This window comes from Pongo abelii, chromosome 13 (assembly GCF_028885655.2).
Source record: "Pongo abelii isolate AG06213 chromosome 13, NHGRI_mPonAbe1-v2.0_pri, whole genome shotgun sequence".
Classification (NCBI taxonomy): Eukaryota; Metazoa; Chordata; class Mammalia; order Primates; family Hominidae; genus Pongo; species Pongo abelii.
The window spans coordinates 38062935-38077514 of NC_071998.2; positions in this window are offsets into that span (position 1 = coordinate 38062935).

A 14580-nucleotide genomic window follows, 5' to 3' on the forward strand; every position below is an offset into this window, starting at 1 on the left:
GAAATTAAATTTGAGAATTTAAGGAAAATATGTGTTCATTTGAATAATAAGCCCATTGTGTGTTAACATAGATAGGATACTTTAATGAAAAAACTATTCCAAAACAAAACAAAAATTGGATTTTTTTCCAGTTTGCAAATCTCTTCCATGTTTGGCTTAGAAAACAGGAAGTCATATTTACTACATTTAATTTGTTTTAATATTTTTTGGTTAAAGTATATTTAAAAATCTATCATCACATAAATATGTAGTTGGAAAGGTAGCTTTTTAATAGCTTTTTCAGATAATTATGAATATTTTAAAACTACTACACCCAAACTTGAAAAGTGGCAACTTTGAAAGGTTAATAATAATATGAAAACTGAAATATTAAATAACTTTTCATACTTAGTTGCAGTAAAATCCACTGGTTTACCATTTCAAATAGATCTTTACCTGTATATTTTAACATCATACATTGGTCATTTGTAAATACATTGTTTCCCTGAATAATTAAGATCTTCCAAACATTGACACATTTAGTTATACAAACTTGTAAAATCACACTTGTTAATATTATTGCAAACTTCATTAGAAAAGTCTAACTACTGAAAAGCTTACAAGCTCACCATGGTGGTTAATAGTTTTCCAAAATTCTGTTTTTCACGTGGGAGCTTAAATTTTATCATTGACCTCAAATACTCGCAGTTCCTTTTGTTGTAGTGACAGGCTCATTTAGTTCATTTAAAGAAAACGTCTGACAAATAATTGTTTAATTTAGCATAGTTTATCTCTTAGTTGTTCTTTCAAGTAAAAAAGGGTTTTCCAGAAAAATGTGGTTAGTTTAGCTTGCAACTCAAACAATTGCCCATGTGATTTTCCTCAAGATAGTCATTCTTCTGTGATGTGCTGTAGAAGTGCCTTATGAGTATTTCCCATTTGTCAAATAGAATATATAATGACATATAGTATAATTTAATGTCACTGTCTTGATTCTTGTTAAGGCATCATTGCTTCGGACTATCAGTCCAAATATCCACACCTTAAAAGAAAATAACCTCTTAGTATTATGAAAATAGTTTTGACTTCATAGACTCCATGAAAGCTCTCAGGGACCACACTATTTTTTTATTTTAAAATTTTTAATTTATTTTAATTTCAAATTTTTGTGAGTGCATAGTAGGTGTATATATTTATGGGCTACATGAGATACAAACAGGTAATGCATGATAATCATTTCAGAGTAAATTGGGTATCCACCACCTCAAGCATTTATCTTTTGTGTTACAATCATGTTATACACTTTTAGTGATTTTAAAATGTACAATTAAATTATTTCTCACCATTGTCACCCTGTTGTGCTAGCAATACTGGGTCTTATTCTTTCTAACTACTTTTTTGTACCCATTAACAATCCCCAAGGGACTACACTTTTAGAACCACTGTTCTGTAAGCATCCAAACAGAAAAGCAACAGTTTTCTACAAAGGAATAAAACATGTTACCTCTATAATAATAAATGTGACAATATAATGGAGCAATAGAAATTTTGAGAGATAAAGTTTATGATCCAAGAAGCCTTACATATTTTTGGTAAATGTATTTCTCTATTAAAAGACAGATCTTTCATGAGAATCAAAACCCCAAACTCATGTATATACTATTTTAAAGAGACAGACAAAAAAGAGTAACTCAAAAAAGATGAAAAGGAGACTAAATGTACTTAAAAACCTGAAAATAGGCCTGGCACGGTGGCTCATGCCTATAATCCCAGCACTTTGGGAGGCCGAGGCAGGTGGATCATCTGAGGTCAGGAGTTCGAGACCAGCCTGACTGACATGGAGAAACCCCGTCTCTACTAAAAATACAAAATTAGCCGGGTGTGGTGGTGCATGCCTGTAATCCCAGCTACTCAGGAAGGCTGAGACAGGAGAATCTCTTGAACCCGGGAGACGGAGGTGGCGGTGAGTCGAGATTACGCCACTGCACTCCAGCCTGGGCAACGAGAACGAAACTCGGTCTGAAAAAACAAAAAACAAAACAAAAAAAACCTGAAAATATAAAGTAAGAATCAAAATATTATATAAATACAATTCACATAAGAAATCATTAAACAGAACTAAGACAGTTATTTATGTTGGCCTTGATTTCATTCTATAAAAAAGGAACTATTTGCCATATATCACCTTATTCACCTTACCACCCAGTCCCTAGCAACCATCATTGTACTTTCTTCTTCTATGAGTTCAACTTTCAGTTTTAAGATGAATAAGTTCTGGGGATCTAATGTATAGCATTCTGACCATGATTAATAACACTGCATTGTTTACTAGAAATTTGATGAGACAGCAAATTTTGTGTCCTCATCCCCCTGCCCTGCACGCACAAATGGTAACTATGGGTGGTGATGAATGTGTTAATTAACATGACTTTGGTAATAAGCATACAATGTATCCATATATCAAATCATCAGATTGTACACCTTGAATATAAACAATTTTTGTCAATATTTTTAATCAGAATAAGAAAAACAAAAGGAAGGAACTATTGTCTAAAACCTTTATGAACCAAATATATTGTAGCAGAGGTGTCCATTCTTTTGGCTTCCCCAACACTAATACACTAACACTAATGATAGCTGATGAGCTTTAAAAAAATTAAAAAGTCCACGCATAAATCCCATAAGGTTTTAAGAAAGTTTATGAGTTTGTGTTGGGCTGCATTCAAAGCCACCCCGGGCATCAAGCAGCCCATGAACCACAGTATGGACAAGCTTATAGTACATATTAAAATAAAATAAAAGCTAGCATACAAATACAAGTTAAAAGAAAAAGAATAGAAATGGTCAATTAACACATCTTTTTCTTTAAACTTATATTTTAGGTTCAGAGGTATATATGCAGGTTTGTTACACAGGTAAACTCATGTCCTGGGGGTTTGTTGTACAGATTATTTCATCACCAGGTACTAAGCCTAGTAACCAATAGTTATTTTTTTCTGATCTTCTCCTCCCACTGTTCACCCTCAAGTAGGCCCCAGTGTCTGTTGTTCCCCTCTTTGTGTCCATGTGTTCTCATCACTTAGCTCCTACTTATAAATGAGAACAGGTGGTATTTGGTTTTCTGTTCCCATGTTAGTTTGCTAAGGATAATGTCCTCCAGCTCCATCCATGTTCCTGCAAAGGACATGACCTTGTTATTTTTAATGGCTGCATAGTATTCCATGGTATATGTGTACCATATTTTCTTTATCCAATCCGTCATTGATGGTCATTTAGGTTGATTCCATGTCTTTGCTGGTTATTATGCTGACTTCATTGTGTGGTTGCTTTATAATGTCACTGGTCTGTGAACTTACATGTGTTTTTGTATTGGCTAGTAATCGTCCTTCTTTTCTATATTTAGAGCTCTTTTCAAGATCTCTTATAAGGCAGGCCAGGTGGTAACAAAGTCCCTCAACATTTGCTTATCCTTATCTGAAAGGATCTTATTTCTTCTTCACTGAGGAAGCTTAGTTTAGTAGATATAAAATTCTTGATTGAAGATTTTTTTTTTCCTTCAAGAATTTTGAATATAGGTCCCCAGTCTCTTCTGGCTTGTAGGGTTTCTGCTGAGAGGTGGTCTGGCAGCCTGATGGGGTTTCCTTTATAGGTGACTTGGCCTTTCTCTCTAGCTGCGTTTAATATTCTTTCATTTTGGCCTTGGAAAATCTGATTATATGACTTGAGGATGATCTTCTTATGTAGAATGTTGCAAGGGGTTCCCTGTATTTCCTGAATTTGACTGTTGGCGTTTCCAGTGGTTTTGGGGAAATTTTCATGAATGACATTCAGAATATGTTTTCCAAGTTGTTTGCTTTCTTATCATCCCTTTCAGCAATGCTAATGATTCATAGATTTGACCTCTTTACGTAATTCCATATTTCTCGGAGGTTTTGTTCATTCTTTTTTATTTATTTTTTCTTTTTCTTTTTTTGTCTGTCATTTCAGAGAGCCAGTCTTCAATTTCTGAGATTCTTTCCTCAGCTTGTTCTATCCTGCTATTAATATTTGCTATTGTATTGTGAAATTCTTGTGGTGTGTTTTTCATCTCTATCAGATCAATTAGGTTCTGTTTTATACTGTCTATTTTGTCTGTCAGCTCCTGTATCATTTATTGTGATTCTGTTTCCTTGGATTGGGTTTTGCTGTTCTCCTGAATCTCGATGATCTTCATTCCTATCCATATTCTGAATTCTGTTTCTGTCATTTCAGTCAACACAGCCTAGTTAAAAACCCTTTTTGGAGAACTTGTACAGTTGTTTGGAGGACATCAGACACTCTTGCCATTTGAGTTGCTGGAGTTCTTGCATTGGTTCTTTCTCATCTCTATATGTGGGTGTTCCTTTAACTGCAATATAGATTGAGTATAGTCAGTAGGCTTCTTTTCTTGATGTTTTCACAGGGCCAAGGATTTGTGCAGGGTCTTTGTAACTGCCTTGTCTTTGGTTTCACGGTGGGGGTTGGGGCTGGGAGTGTTAGGTAATTTCGCTGTTGAATCTTTTGGTTTGAGGGTGTGATCCAGTAGGTGACGCTTAGCTATAGTGGTCGGTTGGTAGACTCTTGCTCAGGCGTGGGGCTCCCCTATACCCCTATATTTCTTCACCAATTGCAATCATGCTCCCTCTCAATGCTCTGAAAGTGTGGGCTCCTCTCCCACTTGAGTGCTGGCTGTAGATTGCAACTTGGCACTCCCAGGCTACCCACGACAGCTCTGGGGTGATCTCAGGGCTTATGTGCCCTCCCCAACTTGGAAGCAGCAAAGAAAGGGACCTTAGAAGTGGTTGTGGCCAAGGGTTTTTTCTTGTCTCCTGGGGGCTCCACCCCAGAGAGATTCAGGTCAGCAATCACTCAGTACAATCAGCCCTGGATGGGGGCTCTGTGCTGTGGGCCTAAGCCAGGGGTTCCCTTCCTGGTAATAATGAGCAGGAGTGTGGGTAGGAGCCACGGAAGACAGACTGGCTTCCTCTCCTTGGGTCAGCTGCTGCTTGTTGGAGGTGTGCATAAGGCACTTAGGGCCTTTGCTCCTTTTTTAGTCTGAGGGTAGCTGGGTAGCACCAACACAGAGAAAGGGGCAGAGGGGCTTTTGGTTCCTCCTTGGGCCCTGTCTCTGAGAAACACAGAGCTGCAGTTACTGGGAGTGTTCAGCCAGTAGAGAGGGGTAGCTGCATTACCAGTGTGAGCTTGGGGTTCTGCTTGTTGGGGAGCTGGGGGTCAATGGCTCACTAGGAGGAGAAACTGGTCTCCTCTCTGTGCTGTGGTGTTCTGTGGTATGCTGTGGTGTGCTGTAAGTTCTGGTGACTGTGGGGTGCTGTAAGCTTAAGTGTATCCCTCAGGCCAAAGGTAGCAGGGATAGAACTGCTACTGTGGCAGTGGCGGGCGGGAGGTGGTGGGGGTCCGTCAGATGCCTCTGGGAGCCTCTCCCCAGGGAAACTCTGGGCCACTACTAGTGAGATGTTCACTGTGGGTGGGGTGACTGTTCTGTGGTCATGAGCTAGGGGCCCTACCTGGTGAAGAGTGGGAGTGGGGGTTCCCAGGGAAGAGGTGCTGGACTCCTCTTTGTATGGTGGCTATGGTGCGCTGGAGGTGCCTGGGTAGTGCCTTTGATCCTTTCCCCAGGCTGAGAGCTGTTAGGGCAGTAGCACTGCAATTGCAGTGGCACAGGGGTTGTGGTTTGACTCTAAGATTTCCTCCTTGGAGAAATGCTGGTCTGCCTCTGTGGTGATCAGACAGGGGCAGAGTGCTTGTGCTGGAGTCCCAGGTTGGATGGCCCTCCCCAGTGAGAAGTGTGGACCGGGACCGGGACCTGTATGGAGAACAATCTGGTAACTTTTCCAGGAGGTGGGTGTTCTGTGCTGGGGGTCCAGACCAGTCTCTGGTCCCTGCAGACTCACCAGAGCCTGGAGACAGCAAGGGCAAGGGCTGTGAAACAGCAAAGAGGACAACATACCCCTCCCACTGGGAGCTCTATCCCAGGGAGTTGCAGAGCTGCTACTGGCTCAATAGCCCCAGCAAGAGATGGCTGGAGACCCAGGCTGGGGGGACCCACCCAGTGAGAAGCTGTGGGATCAGGGACCCACGTAATAGTCTGATCACTTTTCTTTAGGGCTGTTGCAATATGGTGGGAGTCTATTCCAGTCCCTAGTCACTTTGGATTTTCCAGTACCTGAAGGTATCAACAGTGAAGGCTGTGAAACAGCAAAGATGGTAGTCTGCCTCTCCCTCTGGGAGCTCTGTTCCAGGGAAGTACAGACTCGTTGCTGGCCCAAACACACCAGTGGGGGAGGCTGGGGACCCTGATGCAGAGGTCCTGCCCAATGAGGAGGAATGGGATCAGAGACCTGCATAAAAAAATCAGTCTGCCCCCTTTTTTGTAGAGTAGCTGTATTGCTTTGGGGGTCTGCTCCAACCTGTGGGCTCTCCAAAGCCCAAAGGCAACAACAGCTAAGGATGCAAAACAGCAAAGATGGTGGCCCATTGTACCCTTTGGGAGCACTGTCCCAGGAGGTTTGGAACTGCTGCTGATTGGAAAACCCTGGTGCGGATGGTTGTAGACCTAGGCCGGGAAATTCTTCCCAGTGAAGAGAAATAGGATCTTGGACCCACGTAAAAAAATAGTCTGGCCACGTCTTCATAGAGCTGCTGCACTGTGCCGGAGGACTGCTCCAGTCCCTAGTTGCTTCTGATTCTCTAGAGCCCAAAGGCAATAACTGCTAAGGCTGCGAAACAGCAAAGATGGCAGCCTGCCCCTCCCTCTGGGAGCTCCATCTCAGGGGGATGTAAAGCTGCTACCTGTGGCTGGCCAGAGTTCCAAGCCAGTGGATCTTATCCTGTGAGATGTCATGGAAGTGGGGCCTACCGCCCATGGCTGCTCATCCCCCGGATTCAGCCCTTTTCCTAGGGATATGTATGGGAGTCCAACCTCTTGATTTGCCAGAGTTGCAGCCGCTTTTCCTGGGAAGCCCAGATATCTAAACCTCCTGTGGTTCCATGTGAACGTAAGAGGCCTCTCTTCTAAGACTCTACATATCTCTGCATGTCAGACTGAAGGTCCTGGTGGAGTGGATTCACGAGGGGATCTCCTGACCTGGGGTTGCAAAGATCTGTGGGAGAAGCGTGAGTCCCTGGATCGTTCACTCACTCACCTCTTCCCTGGGTAGGGGAGGCTTCTCTAGATCCATGTTGCTCCCAGGTGGGTGGTCGTCCTGCCTTGCTTTTCTCCATTCTCTGTGGGTTGGGTTGTTTTCTTGATGAATCCCAGTGCATGTATCTGGATGTTTCAGTTGAAGGTGCTGTACTTACTCACTCCTTCCATTTCTCTCCGTGAGAGCAGTGCACACTAGCTGCTTCTAGTCGGCCATCTTGGCCAGCCTCCAACACATCTGTTTTGATCTTGCTGAAATCAAGTAGGAAAAAAGAAAGGTCAGCTCTAGAACATCCAAATAATAGATGTTAATTTTATATAATTTTTGCCTCCTGTGGAACAAGACAGGCTTTCATGGTAGAGAGAGGAAATATTATCTCTCTTTGAGATTTGAGCAGTTGGATCTATACTTTGAGAGCAGATTTACACAAATTATTTCTTGAGTGGTGAGTCTAATTTTGAGGCTGAGATTTCACATGAGGCCTGAAATATGAGCCCCAGAGATCAAGTGTATCTTGAAAACCGTATCATTTAGATTTCTTGGCTTCTGTTTATGTTCCTATTGTTAACATCTATTCTTCTGTCAACATTCCATTCTTGTTTTAGCTGTACTATAGAAAAGCTGAAGAGGATCAAGAATCTTCCCCAGTATCACCAGGGTTTAGAACAATGTCTGGCATATAGTAGGTGCTCAATAAATATTTACTGAATGAATGAATGAATGAATGTCCACATTTGGGACCAGAATGAACTAATGTCTGTCTCTAACTTCCAATCCTCAGACTAGCACGAGGGGAAGAGTGGGGAGAAAGGATAAAGCTCTGCACAGAATTCAGACAAGAGCCAGATATATATGGTCCAGCTGCCATTTCCACATGGAATATATAATCTTCACAGCCACCTTTGAAGTATCTGAGTTGTGTTCTATTTAGGAAGGTGGTCATTTCCTTGCAACATCATTCTAGGGAAGAGCATAGATGGGAATATGTGTAGGGGCCTGTGTGTCAAAAACTCAAATAACCTCTTGTAAGTGTGGCTCAAGACAAGGCTCATGCATATAAACGCAACACCAGTGAGTGTCTTCTTCAGCTGCTCCACATGCTCTGGGATAAGGTTCTCACGGGCAGGAACAAAAAGAAAAGCATAATAGTTTTCTCAAATCGTTTATTATTGCCTAGGCTTTGGGAACTAAGTGGTACAAGAAACTAAGAGACACACCAAAAAGAGGCAACAGAGGAGCAAAGGTTAGTGACCTAGAAATAGATACATGAGGCTGAGACAAGACTCAGACTGTGATGATAAAAACAAAACCTGTGAGGGGAGACCCCACAGCCAGAGTAGTGTTTATCAAAAAACTCAGTTGGGCACATCTACTTCTCTTGACAAGGGAACTGTCAGAGGCCAGTGGTTAAGGAAGTGACACAGCAAAGGCCACTATAACAAGATCAGGATTCTACCCTTTGCTCCTTAGTCAGAAATCCATAATAGGCAAATACAAACCCATTAGGGTTTGAAGGCTGGGGGCTCAAAGTGAGTCCCGTGCCATGCAACGAATCTGAAGCCTCAGGGTCCCAGGAGATGGGGGTGGGCAGCCCTGAGCAGGTGCACTGGCAATATGGGCCATGTGGTCCAATAAATGAAACAGTGGAGAATGGGGAGGATGGGCTATTTGAGAACACCAACAATATAAATAACAACAGCAATATCAAGGACCAAATCTGGGTCCTTGGTGTTGCTGGAGAGGAGATGATCAAAGGCTGCCATTATGAACATATTAGGAGGTTTTTGATGGACTTGACTCTAGCAAAGAGTTTCTCTGAGAGGGAGGAACAACAGTGTCATCTGGTTTTATGCATCCAGTGAGCTATGATGAAGGAGGACATGGGAGGCCGGCAGTGTGCAATTTGCTGGGAGCATGGATCTTTCTGCCAATAGAAGTTAAATCAACTCTGGGCTCTCACTTTCCGTGCATTTGCTCGACTGTATTCAGGTTAAATTGGAGGGCAAACAATTCCAAAGGGAAAGCAGTAAAAACACAGGTTTAAAAAAAATTAATGTAGTGAACAAGTCAAGTCAGGTTTTTAATACTAATGAGCATTGTTTGATGTCTGTATGTCTGAGCAAAAGTGTATTTGAAAAAAATTTGGAAATTATTATGGGCTCATACTGAATATTTAATAATCAAATACAATAGCATAGTTAGCATTCAAATACACTATTGTAAATTGGAAACATATATTAATACAATAAAATTTTGCCATTTACTGGCTGTAACAGTGAGATGGTGAACTGAATGAGTAGAGAGAAAATTTACTTTCCATTTTGTACTCTTCATGCTACTTAAATATTTTGAACAGTGTGCTTATGTAATTAAAATGTTAGTCAAACAACACTATTATAGTCTAGGCTAGTCCTAGAAATAATGATGAATTGAGAACATTTCTATTTGGAAGCATCATTCTCTTGACTCTCTTTCCTCTAGATCTTCCATCCCCCATCAAAACCTTTATCCTTCACATTAGAATATAAGTACTGATAAGAGTTTGCATAATGAAATTTCAATTCATTAATAATTAAGGCCTTAAGCTAAAAGAATTCAAAACAGACCTTGGGGCCAGCTGCAGTGGCTCATGCCTGTAATCCCAGCATTTTGGGAGGCTGAGGCAGGAGGATTGCTTGAACCCAGGAGTTTGAGACCATCTTGGGCAACATAGGGAGATACTGTCTCTACAAAAACATTTTTAAAAATTAGCTGGGCATAGTGGTGCTCTCCTGTAGTCCCAGCTACTCTGGAGGCTGAGGTGGGAGGACTGTTTAAGCCCAGGAGGTTGAGGCTGCAGTGAGCTGTGATCACGCCACTGCACTCCAGGCTAGGCAACAGAGTGAGACCCTGTCTCAAAACAAAACAAAACAAACAAAACAGACCTTGAGACTTGCCCTGTCTTTTGCAGAAAAACAACAGATGTAATAACAGAAGCAATCCTTTCCCAATCTCCTGTAGCTCTCAAAACCCTCAACTGTACACACAACCTCTTAATATCTTTCATAACTAGATTCCTGAAAAGAAGAATTTTTTTTTTCTTTTTCAAAACTGAGCATAATCAGGCTCATGGTACTTTCATTGTTAAAGCCCCTTGGCTGTGATCTAGGGGAATATGTGAGAAGCTGAAGGTGTAGAAACTGAACTGAATGAGTTGCATAGAAATAATGAGCCTGGGGTCAGAGTTGGTGCTACCCAGGGAATAGCCAGCCTACTTTCATGGTCAGCCTCCAGCAATGAATGAGGTCTTGTTACCCAGTGGTGTCTGGGGAACTGTTTCACTCTGGAGAGTCCACTGAGGTGGTGGGATATGGTGAATGTTTAATAATAACTTATGTGAAAGAAAAAGGGAGAGGGGTGGGAGAGGGGTGGGAGAGGGAGGGAGGGAGGGAAGGAAAGGAAAGGAAGAAAGGAAGGAAGGAAAGGAAGGAAAGAAAGGAAGGAAGGAAAGCAAGGAAGGAAAGGAATGAAGGAAGAAAGGAAGAAAGAGGGGAATTCTGATTTGTAGTGTTTCCCAATTTTTATGGCCAATTTCAGCCTCCCAAGCTGACATCAGGTCACTGAACCTGGAGTGGGGAAGAGATGTACACCATTGGCTCTCCCTAGCCAGGACAAATCAACTCTAGCACACCACTGCACTTGAAGTATGCTACTTGAAAATTTGTTTTAACAATGTGATTGTGTAATTAAAATATTAGTTATTCAACTTTCAGGTACCTGCTGAGAAGCTCACCAGGTTTAACTTGGCAACACTATCTTCTTTAAGTGAGTTACAGGCTTCTGTGGGCTATGAGAAGTGATGCTTTTTGTAAATCTCCTGCTCCACGGTGAAAAGCCAAGATCTGCTGCCTAATGAGGTATTATTTTTGGAGGCAAGCAAGCAAGCTCTGACCATTGGCTTCTTATTTGCAATATTGCTCTGGAAACCCATTACCAAAGGAGCAATAGGTATATGGAAAGGAAAAGAAATTACTTTGACTCAGAGCTAACAGTGTAACAGCGACATCAAACTAGAGGAAACGGGTCTGGGATCCTGTGCATCAATTGGTAGGTAATGAGAGCCTGAACTCCTAAAGGAGAAACCCACAGTAGAGCCCTGCATTAGCATATGCCAATTTATATCAGGCTCTAATGTAGGCAGAGAGGCTCCTAAATGAATAATTGCTGAGGGGGCAATGGTGGGAGTCATCTTTCGAAGAGATGTTTTATTTTTTTCTCTGGCCACTGCAAATATGAGCTTAATAATCCTTTCAATGGGTACTGTGTTATCATAAAATAATCTAAATGCTACTAAATGGTATTTAAAATGATTTCCAGACACTGGCAGACTTGACTGAATGGCAATTCAGCTGCTAATGCATCTCTAGTACAGCATGTGAGAAGCACAGTAATGAGGCCACATTGTTGGGATCGAAATCCTTCACCATGGTTATTTTTGCTTCCAACTTTGACCCCCAGCCAGTTTGTGGCATTCTGCCTCACCTCTCACTTATTTCCACCTTTTTTCAGGTCTCTGTTCAGACCTGGGCTATGGCATGAAAAGTATGGTGTCTACTGTTTCGTTTCCATTTGCTCATTTGGTCAGTTGTAAGGTGCAGCGCAACTGCTGGGAAGGTGGAACTGGAGGGGGAGGCAGTCCTCCCTGAAGCCCCAAAGATCAAGTAGCTAGGCTGAGAGGCTAAAAAGAATGAAAGGTATTGGCAGTGCACTTTTGTTCATCATGTCTCTCCCCTGAGTATATGTACTCCAGTCACATAAGGTACAGTGGAAGTGGAGGTTGAAACAAAAGTTTCGGAAGCTCTGAATTCCTCATTGAATCATGTGCTACCTGAGTGAGATATACAAGGAGATATGCTTAATGTCCCCGGCACTGTAGTATGACACTGAATGGCTTATCAGCACCCTGGAAATCAGGGCATTCATGCCAAGGAAAGGCACGATTGTCTGTGTGTTTCTCTATTGAGACACAGAATAATTCAGAGAGGAGAGAGACACTGTTTATATTAAAAATGCTTTATTTGGGTAGCTTTTTTGAAAGGAAGATGATGGAGTGCTTCCAGGTCTTAATTTTTGTTGTTGTTTGTTTTTGTTTTTACTGTGGTAAATTGCACGTAATATAAAATTCTTGTTTTGAGAAATAATTTGAAATCAATTCCAAGCTACAATCTCTGCCTCTCTTGCTCCCCCACCATGGGGAATAGAGGTGGGAAGCACAGAGCATCTTCTACTTCCCTTTCCAGATTACAGCAAAATGTCAAGAAGTGGTAAAGGAGGGCTGGAGGCACAAGAACATTTACATCTCACGCTGCTGACAGGCAGCCAGCTGGTGATGGTGCCTCAGAGCAGCCATGCAGAGAGAAAACCACCTCAGAGCTTGAGAGGCTGGTGGGATCACAGGCCACCATGCTCCTGGCAAGGATGCGATGAGAATAGTGGATCTGCAGAACAGCAAATCTGCTACCTTGAATATCGCTGACGGAAATCTGCAAATAGACATTGAATAAACTGGGAGAAGAGGGTCATGTGGGTCCTTCCAAAACACTTTCTCCATGTGATTTTCCTGAAGAGGAATTAGCCAAAAAAGATGAGGACCTGGATCTCCCACACAACTAAGACAATGCACAGGCATACAAAATTGCGGTTAATAAGGGTGAGTTATTCCAAAAAAATATGGTAGCCTGCTCAGACAAGCACTCTGGTTGAGGGCATCAAGTTTGTATTCTTAATTCCTGGAATGTTGTCAATTAATGTCAAATAATCACCAAATAAAATCTGAGTCAACTGGAACAGAGACTTAAGCTACCTCATGCTATAGACAAATTTATTTGGCATAAGATTGATGGATCACATGAAATTCACTCACCTCATCAAACCAGGGTTTCAAAAGTCAAAATATTTTTTGGGTTAGAATGAGAATCCCCTGAAAGGTGATGAGGGATGGCTGGAATTAACCCAGTAGTACATATCAGGGCTGAAGGAACAAAGCTACAATACAATCCATCTGAGGAGGATATTTTCCCTTAGGTTAGGGAAATAACATTATTTAGAATATTTATGTTGGGTTTAGGTTATAAATTCAGGCACAGAAATTTCTCTTTCCATCCCCACCCAATGATATATGAGGAATATGAAAAATATAGGCCAATAATGATTAAAATTGTGGATATCATCTGTTGAGGTCCTCTCAAACCCTGTGACAGTGACAATGGGAACAATTCATTTGGAAGAGAATTAGGTAACACATGCCCTTTGACCTACAGGTTCCATTTCTTTCTTTTTTTTTTTTATTATACTTTAAGTTTTAGGGTACACATGCACAACGTGCAGGTTTGTTACATATGTATACATGTGCCATGTTGGTGTGCTGCACTCATTAGCTCATCATTTAACCTTAGGTATATCTCCTAATGCTGTCCCTCCCCCCTCCCCCTACCCCACAGCAGGCCCCGGTGGTGTGTGATGTTCCCCTTCCTGTGCCCAAGTGTTCTCATTGTTCAATTCCCACCTATGAGTGAGAATATGCAGTGTTTGGTTTTTTGTTCTTGCGATAGTTTACTGAGAATGATGATGGTTTCCAATTTCATCCATGTCCCTACAAAGGACATGAACTCATCATTTTTTATGGCTGCATAGTATTCCATGGTGTATATGTGCCACATTTTCTTAATCCAGTCTATCATTGTTGGACATTTAGGTTGGTTCCAAGTCTTTGCTATTGTGAATAGTGCCGCAACAAACATACGTGTGCACGTGTCTTTATAGCAGCATGATTTATAGTCCTTTGGGTATATACCCAGTAATGGGATGGCTGGGTCAAATGGTATTTCTAGTTCTAGATCCCTGAGGAATCGCCACACTGACTTCCACAATGGTTGAACTAGTTTACAGTCCAACCAACAGTGTAAAAGTGTTCCTATTTCTCCACATCCTCTCCAGCACCTGTTGTTTCCTGACTTTTTAATGATTGCCATTCTAACTGGTGTGAGATGGTATCTCATTGTGGTTTTGATTTGCATTTCTCTGATGGCCAGTGATGGTGAGCATTTTTTCATGTGTTTTTTGGCTGCATAAATGTCTTCTTTTGAGAAGCGTCTGTTCATGTCCTTTGCCCACTTTTTGATGGGGTTGTTTGTTTTTTTCTTGTAAATTTGTTTGAGTTCATTGTAGATTCTGGATATTAGCCCTTTGTCAGATGAGTAGGTTGCGAAAATTTTCTCCCGTTCTGTAGGTTGCCTGTTCACTCTGATGGTAGTTTCTTTTGCTGTGCAGAAGCTCTTGAGTTTAATTAGATCCCATTTGTCAATTTTGGCTTTTGTTGCCATTGCTTTTGGTGTTTTAGACATGAAGTCCTTGCCCATGCCTATGTCCTGAATGGTATTGC